A 17,032-nucleotide genomic window follows, 5' to 3' on the forward strand; every position below is an offset into this window, starting at 1 on the left:
AAGCATCTGTATTCTAATCTGGAGAAATGATCTATTAGTGGTTGCCATGTGCCTGTATATTTAGGTTTAGTACGTGTTATACGAGACGTAAGGAGTTCCTTTGCTATAGTGTGCCATAAGCGGGTGAACCACTTGGCAATGGGTGGTGTAGATGCTTTCTTCTAATAGAGAGCTATTATCTGTTTGGCTCCCCGACCCTATGGGATATAATGCACCAGTCTGCGTGAGTCATGGCGAAGAGTTGAGGGCCTAACTCCCAGGATGACCACAGCAGGGGTAGATGGTATGGGGTAGCCTGCTACGTCTTTTATATAACTTAGGACTTCTTTCCAATAATGAACAGGACCACCATATGTGCAGGAAGTCCCCAATCACGAGCTGACAACGCCAGCGATTGCGTGAAGAGGTGGGGAACATTTTATGTATTCGTTGGAGGGTAAAGTACCATCTTGTCATGAGTTTACATGCGGTTTCCCGCTGCAGAATTCTTTTAAATATTTTCGGTGTGTCTCGCCAGAGTTGTTCCTAGGGCTTAGGGGTGACCTCATCTGCGCTATCAGTTTGCCATTGCGTCTGGCACGTGTGGGATTTGATCGGGGTGGAGTGTTGTAGGCCTTGATAGGCATGGGAAATCAAAGCCCGGGACCCATTATAGGAGCGCACTAATGTCTCAAAGGGGGTAAAAGGCTGGGTCGTCCTTTGGTGCGTGTAGCTTGTGCCGGATCTGGAAGTATTGTAATCTAGCCTCTTCAGATAAGTGGAATTCCTTTTTACACTGTTCAAATGTTTTAAACTTGTCTCCTTCAAAAAGATCTCGAATTATACGGCATTCTCCTTCAGTCCACGTTAAGGAGTGTGGTTGCAAGGCCAGTGGGAAGTTCGAGTTACGTGCCAATGGTATATTTGGGGATGGAAAGTAAGTGAGGCCCCTGGAAGCTGTGACCTTATCCCAGATTTCCAGCCTTGTTTTTGTGGGGGTGGCTGCGTATGCGCTGCGCGGTGGAGAACCCTGTAAAATCCAGGCTAAGTCCCAGAAGGGTCTGCAGGCCACCGTCCGATCCATATGTAGCCAATGCTTCTCGCACTCACAAACTACCCACTCCAAGACGCATCGGAGGTGTGATGCCCAATAATATTCGAGGAGATTGGGACATGCTAATCCCACTCTGTCGCGAGGTATCATAAGGAGTTTGTTTGGAAATCTCTGCCGCTTTCCTCCCCATATGAAATTGGTTAGGCCTTGTTGTAAGCGCTGTATGAAGGCTTGCAGTATTGGAGTGGGGAGCGTTTTAATTAAATATATTTTCTGTAGGGCGGACATTTTGATTGCATTAATCCGCGCTAGCCATGGTAGTGGCAGTGACTTCCAAGTTCGCAGATCCTCGAATACTGCTCTCCTATATTCCGCCCAGTTTGCCTGTGTCCATGTAGACAGTTTGGAAGTTAGATTAAGCCCGAGATATTGTATTGAGTGTGTTGCCCATTGAAAAGGGGGTAAGAGATTGCAATTTCGGGATGTCTTCATAGGGGATGATCAAATTCAGTGCCCATCACTGTTCCCGCTAACGTGCGCGCGCACCTCTTATAAAGTGAGCGCGCAGGACATCCAGCGAAATAATCTCACCCAGGTTTGAGGGCCCTCTATCATATAGGGCAGAATAGAACTTGTGAAAGGCTTTCAGCTTGTCCAGTTTAGTCATGGCCCATTTGTCTTATGCGATTTTGACTTTAGCTATGTGTTCTTTTGCCTTCCTCCGTCTCAGCCTGCGCACCAGGATAGACCCCACCTTGTTCCCCCCTATCCTAGTACCTTTGTTTCAGTGCCAGCAGTGTGCATTTGGCCCTATTTAGCCTGTTTGCTCTTAATTGACCCCGAAGGATAGCAAGGCGTCGTTTATGGGCCTGGGAGGGTGCCGAATGGTCCAATATCTCCAGAGCTTTTATGTTGCTAGCCAGGTTGGCCTCCACCAATCTAAATATACGTGACGACTCCCCTAGTAGTTGCCTTGAAAGCGTCTCATATGGCTGGGTATGGGGTTTCAAGGAGGTCGTTGGATATAAAATAGGCTGAGATCGCTGTACTCAGTTTTGCCACTTCTACAGGGTTGTGCATTATATGAGGAGGTAGTCACCAACGAGGTCTATGCCAGGTTGGGTGTGTGCGTTTTGTAGTAGTAACTCCAAGTGGGCGTGGTCTGATATGGAGATGTCAGACATGTAGACAGAAGTTATGTCCCGCGCAAGTGAATGTAAGAGGAACAAATAATCTAGGCGGACGTATGAGCGGTGTATGTGTGAGTAGTAGGAGTAATCTTGTGCGTCTGGAGAGTGGTAGCAGCAAGCATCTATAAGTCTGAGCTCCATGACGGCTCGCTTCAGTGCAGCAGACATCGCCCCAGCTTCCTGAAAGGAGCTAGTGCCACGGTCCAAGTCTGGGTCCCATACTAAGTTAAAAGCACCCCCTAGTATTAATTGGTTTCCTTCCTGCATCACCTGGTCTCTCAATAAATTCCTGAGAAAGAGGGCTTGATCTTGGTTAGGTGAAATGAAATGAAATGAAATGAAAATGTGATTTATAAAGCGCTACAGTTGCCCTGAGGCGTCCAGGCGCTGAAAAACAGATGGGGCCCTCTTGAGGTTACTTTGCTATGCATTAAACAGCAAGGTTTTTAGCTGTTTACGGAAAGTGGTCAGGTTGGGGTTGTTCCTTAGCTGCAAAGGGAGTGAGTTCCAGAGTTTGGAAACGTTATACGAGAAGGAGCGTCCTCCTGCTCTGGTGCATATATGTTGAGAAGGGTGGGCGGTTGTGCCCCATGTTGGATGTCAAGTTTGATGTACCTACCCTGTCTGTCTCTCACCACCCGTGGTTTACCTCTTATTACTCCTGCCTTGCATAATATTGTGACCCCGACAGTCTTAGTTGGTGAAGATGCCCAGTATCGTGTTGGTTACCTGGGATGGGCCATACAGTGGGTATCTGATTGCAAGAGATGTGTCTCCTGTAAAAATATGATATCTGGGTCTTGGTGTAGCAAGTAGCACCAAATCTGGCTCCGTTTGTTTAGGGCGTTAAGGCCCTTTACATTAAGAGAAAGAATTTTGACACAAGGAGTGGGATCCATTGTTAGTGTGGAGTGTGGTTTCTAGAAATGTAAGGTTGGTCTTTGTAGGGGTCAACCCCAAACAGCAGCCATCCCCCGTGAGGTTCTAAATGGATCCATAATAATAGAAGCTAGGCCCAGTTCAGTAGATAAGATACTCAATATGTCCCACACTCCGCATATTCCCAGTCCTGAGGGCTGACCGATTCAGGGTTATTTGTCTCTCCCGCCCCCTATTAGATTGAGATGGGAAAAAGAAAAGAGGGAGTAAAGGGAGATTAATAACAATAAGAGGCCAACTGGGCCAACAAGTTCCATTCCAGTCCAAGAATGGACCCCAATACCAGTGCATGGATCATTCTAGAGATGCCACTCTCTTAGGGGTAGGGTTGGTTAGGGCGGGATATAAAGAAAGGATACAACTCAGTTCGAAGGTCCCGTCCCCCGCTGCCAGCCTGTGTCCGGGCAAGAGAGGTCGCCCCTCAGCACGTTCAATCTTTGTTTCCCCGTTGTAAGTTAGGCTAAGATAATCTGTAGACCGTGGAGAGTGTCAGAGTTCAAATGTGGGTTCTGCTCATGTGAGTGTTCACTGTTGAATATGTTCTTGAGTATTATTGTTCCATATTTGTACCTGGTGCGTTAAGCTGATGGCTCGATCGAGATGCACAATATATGCATGCTTCAGATACTTCCGGTAAGTATACAGTGTTATTCGGAGGTTGCTGAAGAAAGAGTGTGCGCCTTCCCGCCCTCCATGGTTCGGAGGTGTTTTATGATGTCTTGCTTGATCTTAGCAAAGGACTATTCCCTAACTCTGGCCCCCCGTTGTGGCCTGAATATCGTGGACCACTCAGGGCATGCAGGTTCCCTATTTGAGGGGTGCAGAGAAGGGGGGCTGGCCTCTCTAGAAGGCATGGGCGGCTGTAAGAGTTGCTTGGCCTCCTGCAAGGAACGCATTACTTGATGGACAGAATGCAAAACAATGTCATACATTAACCCCAGTAGAGAGATCTGGACCTAAATCCATTGTTTTTTTAATTGCCATGCCATTCCAGTTTGGACCCAGCCGTATGCAAATCAGTCTTGACCCTGCGCCCAATGGGAACAGACCAGCCCGAACTGCCAGGCCAGGTCCTCCCTGGATTGGAGACAAGTATCCTAGGACCGGTTTCGGGCTTTCAGCCCTCATCAGCTTGGATAGCTTGACTCCAGTGGCATGGAGAGCACAGGACCCACGTCTGGGCATACCCGTCTCACTCGGGGTGACAAATGCAAAAAGAACAATTGATGGACAGAATGCAGAACAATGTCATACATTCACCCCAGGACTGAGACCTGGGCCTAAATCCATAGTTTTTTTGCTCACCATGCCATTCCAGTTTGGACTCAGCCATATTGACTCTACGTCTTGACTGGGGGTGAATGTATGATTTATTCAGCATTCTGTCCATCATTTGTTTGTGTATCACTTTTCACCCTAAGTGGGATGGGTATGCCCAAACGTGGGTCCCTTGCTCACTTTGCCACTGGATTCAAGTTAGCCTAGCTGATTAGGGGTAATACCCAGAAACCGGTCCCAGGATGCTTGTTTCCGGTCCAGGGAGGACCTAGCTTGGCAGTTCGGGCTGGACTGTTCCCATGAGGCACAGGGTCAAGGCTGATTTGCATATAGCTGGGTCCAAACTGGGGGGGCGTAGTGAGCAGAAGAACAATGGATTTAACCCAGATTCTTTCAATGGGGGTGAATGTATGATTTATTCAGCATTACGTCCATCATTTGTTTGTGTATCATTTGTTTGTGTATGGTGACCTGCTGAGCCCAGCAGGCCACCATACCTGGGAGGGCCTACCATTCCCAATGGGGTCGCAAATTAAGAGAGGCTCATTAATATTCATGAGCCTCTCTATTTGCCACCCCATTGGGAATCGCTAACAGTGTGTTACACACTGTTGTACTTCCTAAATAGCGCCTCGCAAATTGAGTCGCAAAATACTCGCAATTTGCAAGGCACTATTTTGGCCGTCGTACAACTGGCCCGAAGTCGGTATTCTGTGTTGCGGAGGCGCCAGGTTCCCTGCGGGGAGCCTCCGCCGATGTAGCAGCCTTGGTCGCTCTCTGTCCCGCAACCTGTCGCACCAAAGCAGCCCGCCAGTGCCGGGCAGCAGGGCCTATAGAGCACGCCCAAGCTCAGTAGCGCTGCCATGTGTCCCAAGATGGCGGGCTCTGCTTCGTAGTCGGCCCGCTGCAGAGACCGGCCAGAGTGCTCGATCGGGCGATACTTCATTTCCAACCTGTTCACTGCTTTCTCGAATGGTTGAGATGCCCTCGGAAGGGGCACCCTGATGCCTCGGTGCCGTGATAATGGCTTTAGTAGACCTCTCGAAGCACGTCTTACTCCATGCGCTGCTAGGCTACGCCCCCCTGACTGCGTTTTTATTATATTTAGGTTGTCTTTTCTATGTTCTGATGAAGACCCGCATGCGGAGGTCATAAACTATCCTCAACGCCTAAGACGGGCCAAAACGTCGACACACTTTATTTTGTGGCCTGGAATACAGTATGCTGGCTATTCTAAAAGTTGGATGATGCATTTTGAAACAAGAAGCATCATTCTGTAATAAGGCCATATAGCAATATATTATGACTGCGTTGTAAACGGGCCCAAAATTGTTTTAGCACAACCTCAATCAGTGTTGTTTATGTTTGAATTATGATACTTTGATTTTCAATTGCTTTTTTCAGAATTTTCTTTTTCTCTTCACTCATGTTGGACAGGAGCACTTTTTCTGCCCTTTCTATTTGGACAATCATCTAAGGTCTCATGCTATATTGATTATTTCATGAGGACTATATACAAAAAGATTTTGTCTTTTTAAATCCAGTTGTTTTTTTTTGCCTCTCTCTGGTTCATTCCTTAAGAGTATTTTGCCTCTTTGGGTGTTTTAAAGAGTTACGTCTCGACCAATTGTTGTACTTACTGATTTAACTTTCAAGGCAGTTTTTTTATCAGGTGAAGCAATTGGCAGTTCAGTTCTGCCTGGTAAGCGCCCTAGTGCCACCCATTTAGTCAGCAGCAGACGCGGAGTCAAGCAGGTCGGTGGGCCCTTTCCCTGCTTTGCTAGTGTGGTCTGTAGAGTGCCCTAGGTACTACTGTGTCCACCCTCCCCCCGTCTGCTCAGTCTCCTCGTTGCTCTCCTGTGCTTACCCGATGTGGTGTGCTTCGGTTGGATCTCATGAAGGGGTCATCAGAGAGCTCAGTACAGTCTGACGGGTTGGGATCGTTACTGCACATGCCGACAGTCAGTTGGTTAACCTTCTCCACCCATCCGTTCTACTCACAGCCTCTTCTCCTCGGCTATTGCCCATTCCTGCATGTCTTCCTACCATTTATACGTCTCTGGGGTTGTGGGTGCAGCCTAATGTATGTGTCTATGTATGCTATGTGTCTCCGCGCCAAGAAAAGCGGGTGCAAATTCTTGTGTTTGCTTTTGGTAGTGGGATCAGTTTAAGCAGACCATTTCTGGCTGTGAGCTCGGATATGGTTCCTGATATTCCCCGAAGTTTCTCTACCACCACTGACCAGTAGCCACTCTGGGCAGGGCATCTCCTGGTCTTGTGTTTAAAGGCCGTTGGGATGGTGTGCATCTCAGACTTTCCGCTGTGGCACATAGGAAAAAATCTGTGAAGTCTCTTGGGTGTGCGATATGTGCAGGGTAGAAGGTGAAATTGGGTCACTTTGAATCTGGCTTTGCTTGCCACCTACTTGACTTGTGCGCAGGCTCTTCTCCATTGCTTTTCTGTCAGCGGGTCCTCTAGATCAGTGTCCCATCGGTGTCATGCCCCTAGTGTGATGATGTGGTGGTCTCCCTTCCGCGCCACACATAGGAGAGAGGTCATGCCTGCTGGACCCAATGTCGGGATTCCAGAGGTTCTGCCAGAAAAGTTTTCAGGCTGTTTGGGATATTTTTGTTTATTTCAACAATTGACCTTGGTAGAGGTTAAATTGTCTTCTTGCTTCTTGGAAGTAGATAAAGACCTCTCCCCTGATACAAGTCTACCATTAGTTGGCACCCCACTCTTTCTATTGTCTCATGTCCATCACAGTGTGCATCTGCAACAGCAGACCCAACCACCATGCCAGTGATAGTGGGGTATAAGTGTGGGTGGCGTAAGACTTGGCTTGTCACCAGTTCCCACGCATCCACCACCTTCCGCACGATAAGCAGGTACTTTCTCTGGGAACCCCCCATGAGGTACCTCGGGAGGTCAAAGTCCTCTGGCAGTCGGCTCAGCAGTTTGTTTTGACAATTCGATCCCTCTTTACACCACAGGGCTACGTATTGGGAAATCTGGAATTCCCAGTGCACCTTTGTCCAAGTCCAACTTCAGGACGTCCAGCTCAACCCTGAACCTCTTTCCTGCCCATACTAATGATATTAGAGTACTGTTTAGCTCTGCAAATGTGATTCAGGGTATGGCTCAGAAAGTTTTCTGTAAGATGTAAAGGCATCTTGGTAAAAGCACTATTTTGCTCAGTGCCACCCTTCCCATGACCGAGAGCGCCAGGGGGGCCTGTAAGCTAAATGTCACTAGTGGACAGCAGCACTTATTGTACCAGAAAAACACACATAAGGAAGTGCCTCAAGAATCCAACAATTGTATTGTAGAATGTGTTCTCTTTGTTTCTTCTCTCCTCCTCTCATGAAGTACACATAGGTCAACGGTGTCAGTATCAATGTACTCTTCTCCAATATCAAAATAACATGGAAGCCGTGGTATGAAGTCTCAAAACAATTCCCATTATTAATTTTCAATACATTAAAGAAAGAGCCCGGCCAACGCGTTTCGTCCCCCAAGAGGACTTCATCAGGGTTAATGTATTTCTTTACAGCAATGTCACATCAAACTCCAAGCGTAAAATGGATCAGTTCTTTGTGAAATTCTTGGAACACTAGCACTGCTCCTTTATTGTTGTAGGGAAATACCAGGTGACCAGATATAAATATTACAGCTTAATATCCACACCCCATTGGGTTCTGTAAGCTCAGACCGGATAATACGGCACGCCACCACCATCACTGACCTTCTCTTGTGGAACTAGCACATGTGCAGCTGTCTTAAGCCAGAACTACTCTTGCTTTGCGATTATTTTCTACACTTATTGTGACCAAGAAAAAACTAAGTAAAAACATTACACTGCCCTTTTTCCAAGCCCAAATCTTCTTTTTAATATTTATGAATCACCACTAAGATAAGCCTTAAAAGTCCCATAGAGTAGTGTGAAAGATTTAAAAAAAAAAAAGGATATGTTTATTTTATGTTTTACAAGACCTGGCAGTGAAAACTCCTCCTAGTCCTTTTCACTGTAACAAGGCTGATAGCCCCATTACCTAGTATGATATTTTTTTAAAGAATATTTTTATTGGTATTTATATCACATCAAGTTATACAATACCACAGGAGTTGCACATTTTATATTCGCAAGCCTGCTGGTCAAACAGTGGTGATAGACATACAGATTAGAGCCCACTTGATTGTCATCATACAGTTCCCTAGTATCTGAAATTCCTGGTTACCGATCGAAGGGAGGGAGTTTCCCTGGCCCCATTTGCTCTCTTACCTAGTGGTTCATGGGTATGACTCATCTGTCACCTCTCCCATTTCCAACTCATAGTGTCTCGTTAAGGCTTACCAAATTTTAGTGAATTTCTTGGGGCATCCTCTGGCATTTTAGGTTACCTGTTCGGCAGCCATATACAGCTCCATGCTCGCCCTCCACTCGCCGACCGTAAGAAGGCCCGGAACACCCCATTTCTTTGCTATGTCTCTTTTAGCAACTACTCGGTCCAAGTTGCATAATATGAGTTTGGGACGGGGGAGGCCTACATCTGAGGGAATTCCCTGTAGAATGTATGTGGGTCCATGGGTAATTGTGTCTCTACCACATTGTTCAGCTCTGTTATTATCTGTAACCAGTATTTTTTAAAGAGGTGGCAGTCCAGAGTGTATGTATATAGGTGCCTCTTTCCGTCTTACACTGTAGACAAATCTGTTTCTGCTCTTCCCATTACTTGTAAGCATGCCCTATCGAAATATGCCCTATGCAGGATCTTACATTGAATCCGGCGTAGTCATAGCTTAATGGCTACCTTTAGCGCTGCCTCCCAGCCAATGTCTTCTAAAACTCCAGTTGCAATTTCCCATTTGGATCTAAGTGTTGTCAAACTATCTGGGATGTTTTTAATCAGGGTTTTTATATATCCACGAGACAGCCTTTTCTGGTATTTCCTCTTGTAAAAGCCTTCCCTCTAGTGGCGCGAATTCAAGAATACCGGAAATATCTAGCTTTTCGGCCTTTCATGCATGTTTTAACTGGAGGTATTTATATCTCTGGGTGTTACTTAGATGGTATTCTTGCTGAAGCGAACTAAATTAGATATAGGAAATTTTCTCTAGGAGGTCTCCCAACTTAGAAATCCCAATTGTGTGCCATTGCCGGAAGCCCTGAAGTTTGCTGATTTCTGGTAGTCTCATTCCCTCCCATAGGGGGATTTCTCACGTGTTTCTTTTGTCTCATTTCATTTGTTCCACGCCTTTCCATGCCTCAATTGTTCTCTGAAATGTAGGTAATAGTTGTTGCAGACCCTTACCCCTGTAAATGTAGTGAAGGTATATGTGTGTCTGAAATTGAATTCTTTCTAGGGCATAGGTAAGATGGTCTCCTGGCATATGTCCCCATTCATTGATCATGACTAATGTGCCGCCCTATAATAAGAATGCGGAGATCGATCCTTCCATTGTGTCGATTGTGCTGTAGTGTCTGACGTGCCACTCTCGGATGTCCCCCATCTCATAGCAGATCATTGACTATTGCGTTAAAGATTGAGCCCGGTATTTTACTGAATGTGTTCTGCATAATATATAAAAATTTTGGGAGCAAATCATTTCATAAGTGGCTGCTCTATCTGGCAGCATCAGGGGAAGTCTCCTCCACCTTTCGACGTCTTCACAGAATTCTGTGAGTATCCGTCTGATGTGGTTAAGACTGGTTGTGTTATTAATAGTCATTGTTAGACCTGGCATCATTGGCGTGAGTCTCCCTTCCATTTTTGATGGATTGCCTCCTCTGTTTTGATATGTTTTTGCTGGATTTATGCTTTGGGCACTGTGCCACTGCTAATCATTGCCACAGTGCAAGTGCTCCCTATGTTAAATTGATGTACTAATTGGATTCCAAGATTGCGCTATTTGATTTATCTGTCAACCCCTAGTATAGTGCACCATGTGTGCCCAGGGATTGTAAATCAAATGCTGCTGGTGGGCTTGCAGCACTGGTTGTGCCACTCACAGAAGCATCTTGTAAAGTGTGTCTCAGGCCTGCCATTGCAAGGCCTATGTGCAGTCTAACACTGCCATGTCGACTTGGCCAAGTGCACCCACTTGCCAGTCCCTAAATCTTCCCTTTGCTTCATATTAGACACCCCTATGGTAGGCCCAAGGGCAGGGTGCATTGTAAGTATAAGGTAGGACATGCTCTGATGTGTGTAGCATGTTCTAATAGTGAATTACAGCCATTTTCATTTTTCACTGTTGAAGGCTACTTGTTCTCCATAGGCCAGAATGGGCAGTTAGATTATTACATTCTTATAATCCTAACTGACTCGGGGAACATGGTAGAAATTTGAGTTTAGTATTCCTGAACCCAGAATAATAAAATACATCATTTAGTAAAGTTGGTTTTAATATTCTGTGTTTGAAAATACCACTTTTAGAAAGTAGGTCTTTTCTTGCCTAACTATCCAGGCCTGCCTCTGCTGGGTTGTGTATTCCTTGTCTGGGTTTGTGAGTGACAGGCCTGGGTGATTCCAGGAGACAGGCTGGGGCAGCCCAGTGGTGAATAGAGAGATCTGCATCTAGATGGGAGGGAGGAGTTGCACCTGGGACCGCAATAGGGCTGGGCCTTCCCTCTACAATGCTGGCTCCACCCCCTGTGGCTTGTCTGATGTCTCTGCCCTGCACTGTGAAAGGAGAGAAGGAATCTTGTCTACAGAGTGCTCCAGAGCTGTATCTTCGCTCTCCTGTGCTTGCTCCACCTCCTGTGGGTCGGCTGATGTCTCTACCCTGCACAGTGAAAGGAAGAAGAGAGTCACGTAAATAAAGTGCTCAGGAACTGGTTTGGACTAGGCAGAGGCCTCTCTGCCTTCAGAGAACAAAGGATTTTGGGGTATAAATATTGGGACACTGATCCCAAGAAATTAGATCACTTCAGGAACAAGAAACCTTTCTGCCAAGGAGAAGAACCAAGGAAGCTGCAGGAGTTTGACTGACCCTCTGCCAGTGTGCTGTTTGCTCAGTTGGCCTGCAGTGGTTGCTTCATTGCCAAGGGAAAGGAAAAGGAACTTTGTAAGGAATTTCATCTACAGAATGTTCTTCGAGGGCTTGAACTGTGCTTGCCTCCTGCTGAAGTCTCGGGGACAAAAGACTTCACCTCCAGCTCCCCCTGAATTTCCTTGCTGGGAATTCTGACTCCAGACACTGCGTGCCGCTGGGAGGTGGAAGCACGACGCATCGATAAGAAGTGTGTCGCCGCCGCAGCTGAAATCTTCGCATCGCCGGAGAAGCGAGCCTTCGCCGCATCTCCCTGGAAGCGTGTTTTCATCGAAGCTGCCTGCTGTCGCATCACGGGAGAAGCGTGACGCCATCGTGAGAGTCGCCATTGCATCACCGGAGAAGCGTGACGCAGGGCCTGTTGTGGCTCCAAAGTACAGAGTCGTCGCAAGGCTGCCAGGGCTTCATCGCCGCATCAAGGACGCCATCATCTTGCATCGCAACCGGATCGACGCATTCCTTCAAGGTGCCATCTTGCGCACCGCAACGGGCCCGGAGTCCAAGTATCTACGCATCACTTCTACACCGGTAAGGCTCACGACGAGTCCCCTACTCTGCGCAAGCATTGAGGCAGGACGCAACCGTTCCCCCGGATCACGGAACCGACACATCTCCCCTTTTGCGAGCCTTTTGTGTACTTTGCGTTACGCTTCCAGGTACTTTGCTGAGAACTTTGTCGCATTTAACAGCAACTTGAACTAAGCAACTTTAATAATCTTTTAAGTAATCTTAATCATAGTATTGTGGATGTTTGTCATTTGTGGTCTTGTATTAAGTCTATATAAAGAATACTTATTTTTATAAAACCTGTGTTGTCCATCTGTAGTGTTATCACTGTATTACTGTGTATATTCACAAATGCTTAACACACTGCCTCTGAGATAAGCCTGTCTGCTCGTGCCAAGCTACCAAGGGAGTGAGCAGGGGTTATCTAGGAGTGTAATCCCCTTATCTCGACTTAGAAGTAAGGATCCCTATTTCGACAAAGGTGAATACCATTGCCAACTAGAGACCCCCAGATCTAACAGTCATATACGAGCATAGGTATCTGAATCCCTCTACAGAGACTCGTAGTTGACCCAGAAGGTCTTGTGTCTCCAAGGTTCCCCCCCACTAAGTAAATACTGGATTTATACCAATCTATTTTATATCCTGTATGTTCAACATACTCTTTGAATATTTGCTGTATAAGGGGGAGTGTTGTGATTGGGTCTGTGACTTAAAGGAGAATGCCATCAGCATAAAGGTGGATCTGTTCATCTCTCAATTGCCCCCCAGTGTCTCTGAAGCCTCTGATGTCCAGATGTGTTCGAATCGTGCACGCCAATCGTTCCAATACTAAAGAGAACAGCAGGGGGAACAGCGGGCATCCCTGTCTGGTTCCCCTCTCCACCGGTAAGTCTGAAGACAGTGCTCGGTTCACTCGAACCCTAGCCTGTAGGGTTAATATAAACTAACTCCACCCAGGCCATGAAGGTGAGACCATATCCATCGGCAACCCATTGGGCCCGGGAGTTATCCCAGACTTTTGTTTGCCTATAGCATCCATAACCTCTGTTAGGGTGAGATCTGAGTCTAAGGCCTACCTATTTTAGTCAGGGAGAGTGGGGGTGTCAATGGTGTTAAGGTAACTGCCAATTTGAGGGTCTTCTACTAACTTCCTAGCTTTTTAGAAGTTTACATAATATCGTGCAAATACCTACGCAATATGTTTAGCTGTCATGCATGTCTCTCCTCTTTCCTATATCTCTACTATTAATCTTGTTTCCCTTTCTTTCTTACCCAGCCATGCTAATGACCTCTCTGCCCTGTCTCCAGTCTCATAGAGACGGTGATGTGTGGTCAGGATCTGGGCTTTTGCCTCCTGGCTAGCCAATGTTCAGTATTCTTTGCAAGTGATTGCTATTTGATGTTGTATCAGCTGATCAGCTGTCTTGCCTATTTGACCTTCAAGATCTAATAATTTTAGTTCCAGACCCTGATCTCCCTTGTCTCTTCCCTTTTCTTGTGTGCTATGATTTTTTTGTGCCCTGTCTTGATGTACCGTCTTGTATGCTTCCCATAAGGTGACCACCGAAGGTAAAGAGCGTTCGTATTCACGGAAGTACATCTCTGAGTCAGTTCGGATCTCTTTTGCTACTGAATGTCCCGTAGGTCCCAGACCTGGAGCCTCCATCCCTGGCGCTGTCCCAGCGATTCCCCTCCCACCGTCAACCAGAGAGGCGAGTGGTCCGATAGTCCTCTAGGTAGGTATTCTGCCCTGTCTACCCTTTTTATCTCTACTACCGGTGCAAAGAGGTAATCCAGTCTTGAGAATACTTTATGTGCTCCTGAGTAAAGGAGTGTGTACGTTGCAATGGGTGTTGTCTACGCTCCTGAGTAAAGGAGTGTGTACGTTGCAATGGGTGTTGTCTACGCCAGAGATCAGAGAGTTCTATGGTGTGCATTAAGTCGGCAAGTGGTGTCTTCCCATATGGTCCGGTGGTTGTACGGTCTGTCAGAAGGTTTACTACATCATTAAAGTCCCCTCCCCCCATTATGTGTGTTGAGGGTTCAGACTCTAGGAGTATCCTTGCCACTTTGCTGAGAGTTTGTTTTTGCAGTCTTGGGGGTGCTTAAACACTAATCAGGGTTAAATGTCTCCGACCCCAGGGTCTCTGTACTACGACATAAGTCCTGTTGGGGTCTATCCAGGTTTTATCAATGTGGAATGGAATTGTTTCCTTTACTAATATTGTGACCTCTCTAGCTCCAGATGTGAATCCAAGAGTGTTGTAAATGCCCCTTCCTAAAAAGGCACATTGTGTGCCTCTAACATGTCGATTCTTGCAGTACGATGATATCAGGTTTAAGCCTTCGGAAATATCTGGCCATCAGCCCTCTCTTCATTTTGCTCCCGAGACCGTTGACATTCCATGTCAGTACTGAGTATTTCCCCTCACCTGGCTAGTATGGCTAATGTCAATGTGGGGATTCAGCTCTGTCTTGTGTCGGATCCATTGACCCATCTTGTTGCGTTTGTTTTTAATGTCTCTCTTTCCCCTTCCTGGTGATCTAAATACCTTTCTTTGATAAGCCCAACGTTTCTAATCCCAAAGCAAACCCATCCACCCCACTCTGTCCCACCACCTACGCACTTTCCTCAACTGGTTAACATGACAACTGTGATGTAGGTCTAGTCTGAGAAGTCTGTGTCCCCGCACTCACCTGCCAGCAGTTCCATTCATCTCAATCTTCATTGCAGCCTTCCTGTTGTTGTTGTGGTGGTATCTCCATGGTGTTGTCTTCTGGTGTCAATTTTTCTATGTGTGTAATCTTTTGGGGGAGTGGGTGATCGCTATCTTTTCCTGCTGAGTGATCTTCGCATGGGTCTGAGGAGGGTGGCCCCGGGTTCTACAGTTTGAATCTCACGTGTTATCCTTCTTAGATCCTTGAATCAGAAGTCTTGTTCAGGTTCGCAGATCCGTACCCATGATCGAAAGTGCGTTAGAGCATCGCTACTTAAAACGTGGAGCATCATGCAGAATTCTGTGATGATATCAACCAGAGTGCGAAGGAACACATTAAACGGTTTGGGTGCCATGCAGGGTCGCTTTACGTTATCTGCAGCTCCCTAGGCTAGTGTAACTCCGACTTAATGTGTTGTGTTTTTCTGAGAAAAGTTGCTGCCTTCGGCGGATGATGTGTGTGCGTTGGAATATCGTTTCGATTCACAGAAAGCAGTGGGTATTGTTGCCCTCATCTATAAATGTGCAAATCACTTAAAGACCCTGGACGTATTAGCAGTTTTTTGTCACATGTCAAAAGCGTTAGAAAGCCCAACCTTATGTCCTGACTAGCGTTTGGAGATTAGACAGTACGTAATACATGAAAGCCTTCAAACTGTGTCTTATTACAGTCGAGTTGAGTCTCCAGTGACCTGTCATAAAGAAATGACGTAGCTGCCCAGATGTAATAAGTGATCACAGTTGCTTTGTGATGTCACAGTTCATTCTGCTTAAGCCAGCAGCAGCCAAGGCGAAGGGCTGGTTACAGAGCTGCGGTTTAACCAAAATTAGTGTTGGATTTTCCTCCTTGCGATCTTTATTTTCTAAGACGAACAGTGATCAGCAGAAAGAAGGTATTTATGGCAAGATAGTCATTCTTTGCTTGCTATGGATAATTACAGTTAAGATGCTATCCAACTTCATGTTCCTACTACACATGCTGAGCAAAAGCATTTTCTAAAAATCTAACTTAAACGTATTCAAATATTTTTTGCAACAAGTTACCAACTGCGCTTTTGTGTTTCATTTACTTTTATTTGTGTCGCCAGCCATGCTGTCCATTTCATATGAAAGAGCAAGGACGACTTCTAGGAACTAAACAGGTTATGGGAGGGGTAGTAGTGTGATTATGTTTTGTAAGCAGCAAAATACCCTCTGCCTTAGGATACTGCAAGTCACTTTTGAGGTCCATGACTTAATAGAAAGAGCTCTGCCTTTGTTTGGCCTCTTCTGTTTATGGTCATGTAAATCCACCTGGACTTCCAGTGTCCCTATACAGCACAGCAGAGGTCGCTTTATCTGTTTTGTTAATATAGCCAGCTCGTCTCTTTGTGCGTGGTACATGGAAACACCTAAGAGGGATGGCTGGTGTAATTAGACAGCCTCCTGAGATCATTGGCGTGCGGTTGTTACACAATGACGTAGATAATTGTCTCTATTCTGTTGCCACCTACCGTTTACCATGTGTAACGTAACTAGTGCACAAGTAAAGCGCCTCAAATCTTCCGGTTCGAGTTCGCGCTATATAAATCTGCAAAACAAAAAATGAGCCAGCCAGCATGCTTTGATGGTGGCAGTAAAAGTCCTCCTCTTGGGAGCCACCGAGCCTCCCACGAGCCTGCGCGAGGCTCCGAACGCTGCACCATTCAGAATGAGAAGAGTGAAAGGAGCCGACGCCAAGGCTTGAGCTGCGAGACTCGAGTGTCACAGCCTTTCCTGTCACGTGACCGGGGACGAAATTTGCATACCCATAATGCCGTGTCACTTGTGCGTCCTGCTGTTGGTTCGTTTGTGTCGACCAGTATCTTGGCAGCTTTCCGGATTGCAAGGCTTATCACGAGATTGTTGTATTTTTAAGGGTTGTCAATGATGAACTTCTGTAAGTAAATCACCCTAATATTCTGTGGAAAGTTGTTTCGTGGCTCCACAGTCAGAGACCGTTATAGTCATACTCTGGTTTCTCTTCAAACCGAATAAATCTTTCGCCTTTTACTAAAGATTTCCGTGGAGAGGAACATTAAAGAGTTTCACTCAATTTTTGTAAGCCCTGCTGCTGCAGGGTTACCCATACGTAGTAAAAGAAAGAAAAGCCAGGTAGCACTTTATCGTCACGTGTATTGTAATTACTGTCACTCATTAGTAGTACGGTGAAACGTGTTTTACTGCGATAGGGGCTCTTTGATATATTTTATTTATTTATTTTTGGTGCGTTGGGGATAAAAAGGAAGCGAATTACATGCCGGCCCTCCCTACTTTATTTTTTATATTAACCATTT

At 46.2% G+C, this 17,032-nt stretch overlaps 1 protein-coding gene and 1 non-coding gene across 2 annotated transcripts in view; both read left to right on the plus strand.

The window, feature by feature from the left end:
• The window catches only part of COP1 (COP1 E3 ubiquitin ligase), a 917,107-nt gene that overhangs the window by 87,987 nt on the left and 812,088 nt on the right, over positions 1-17,032 (plus strand). The gene's annotated exons all lie outside the window — the stretch shown is intronic.
• Positions 16,705-16,819, plus strand: LOC147747857 (U5 spliceosomal RNA). Its single transcript, XR_015300435.1, has one exon. It is a non-coding gene; the product is annotated as a U5 spliceosomal RNA (small nuclear RNA).

This window comes from Lissotriton vulgaris, chromosome 1_1 (genome assembly GCF_964263255.1).
Source record: "Lissotriton vulgaris chromosome 1_1, aLisVul1.2, whole genome shotgun sequence".
NCBI classification, from domain to species: Eukaryota; Metazoa; Chordata; class Amphibia; order Caudata; family Salamandridae; genus Lissotriton; species Lissotriton vulgaris.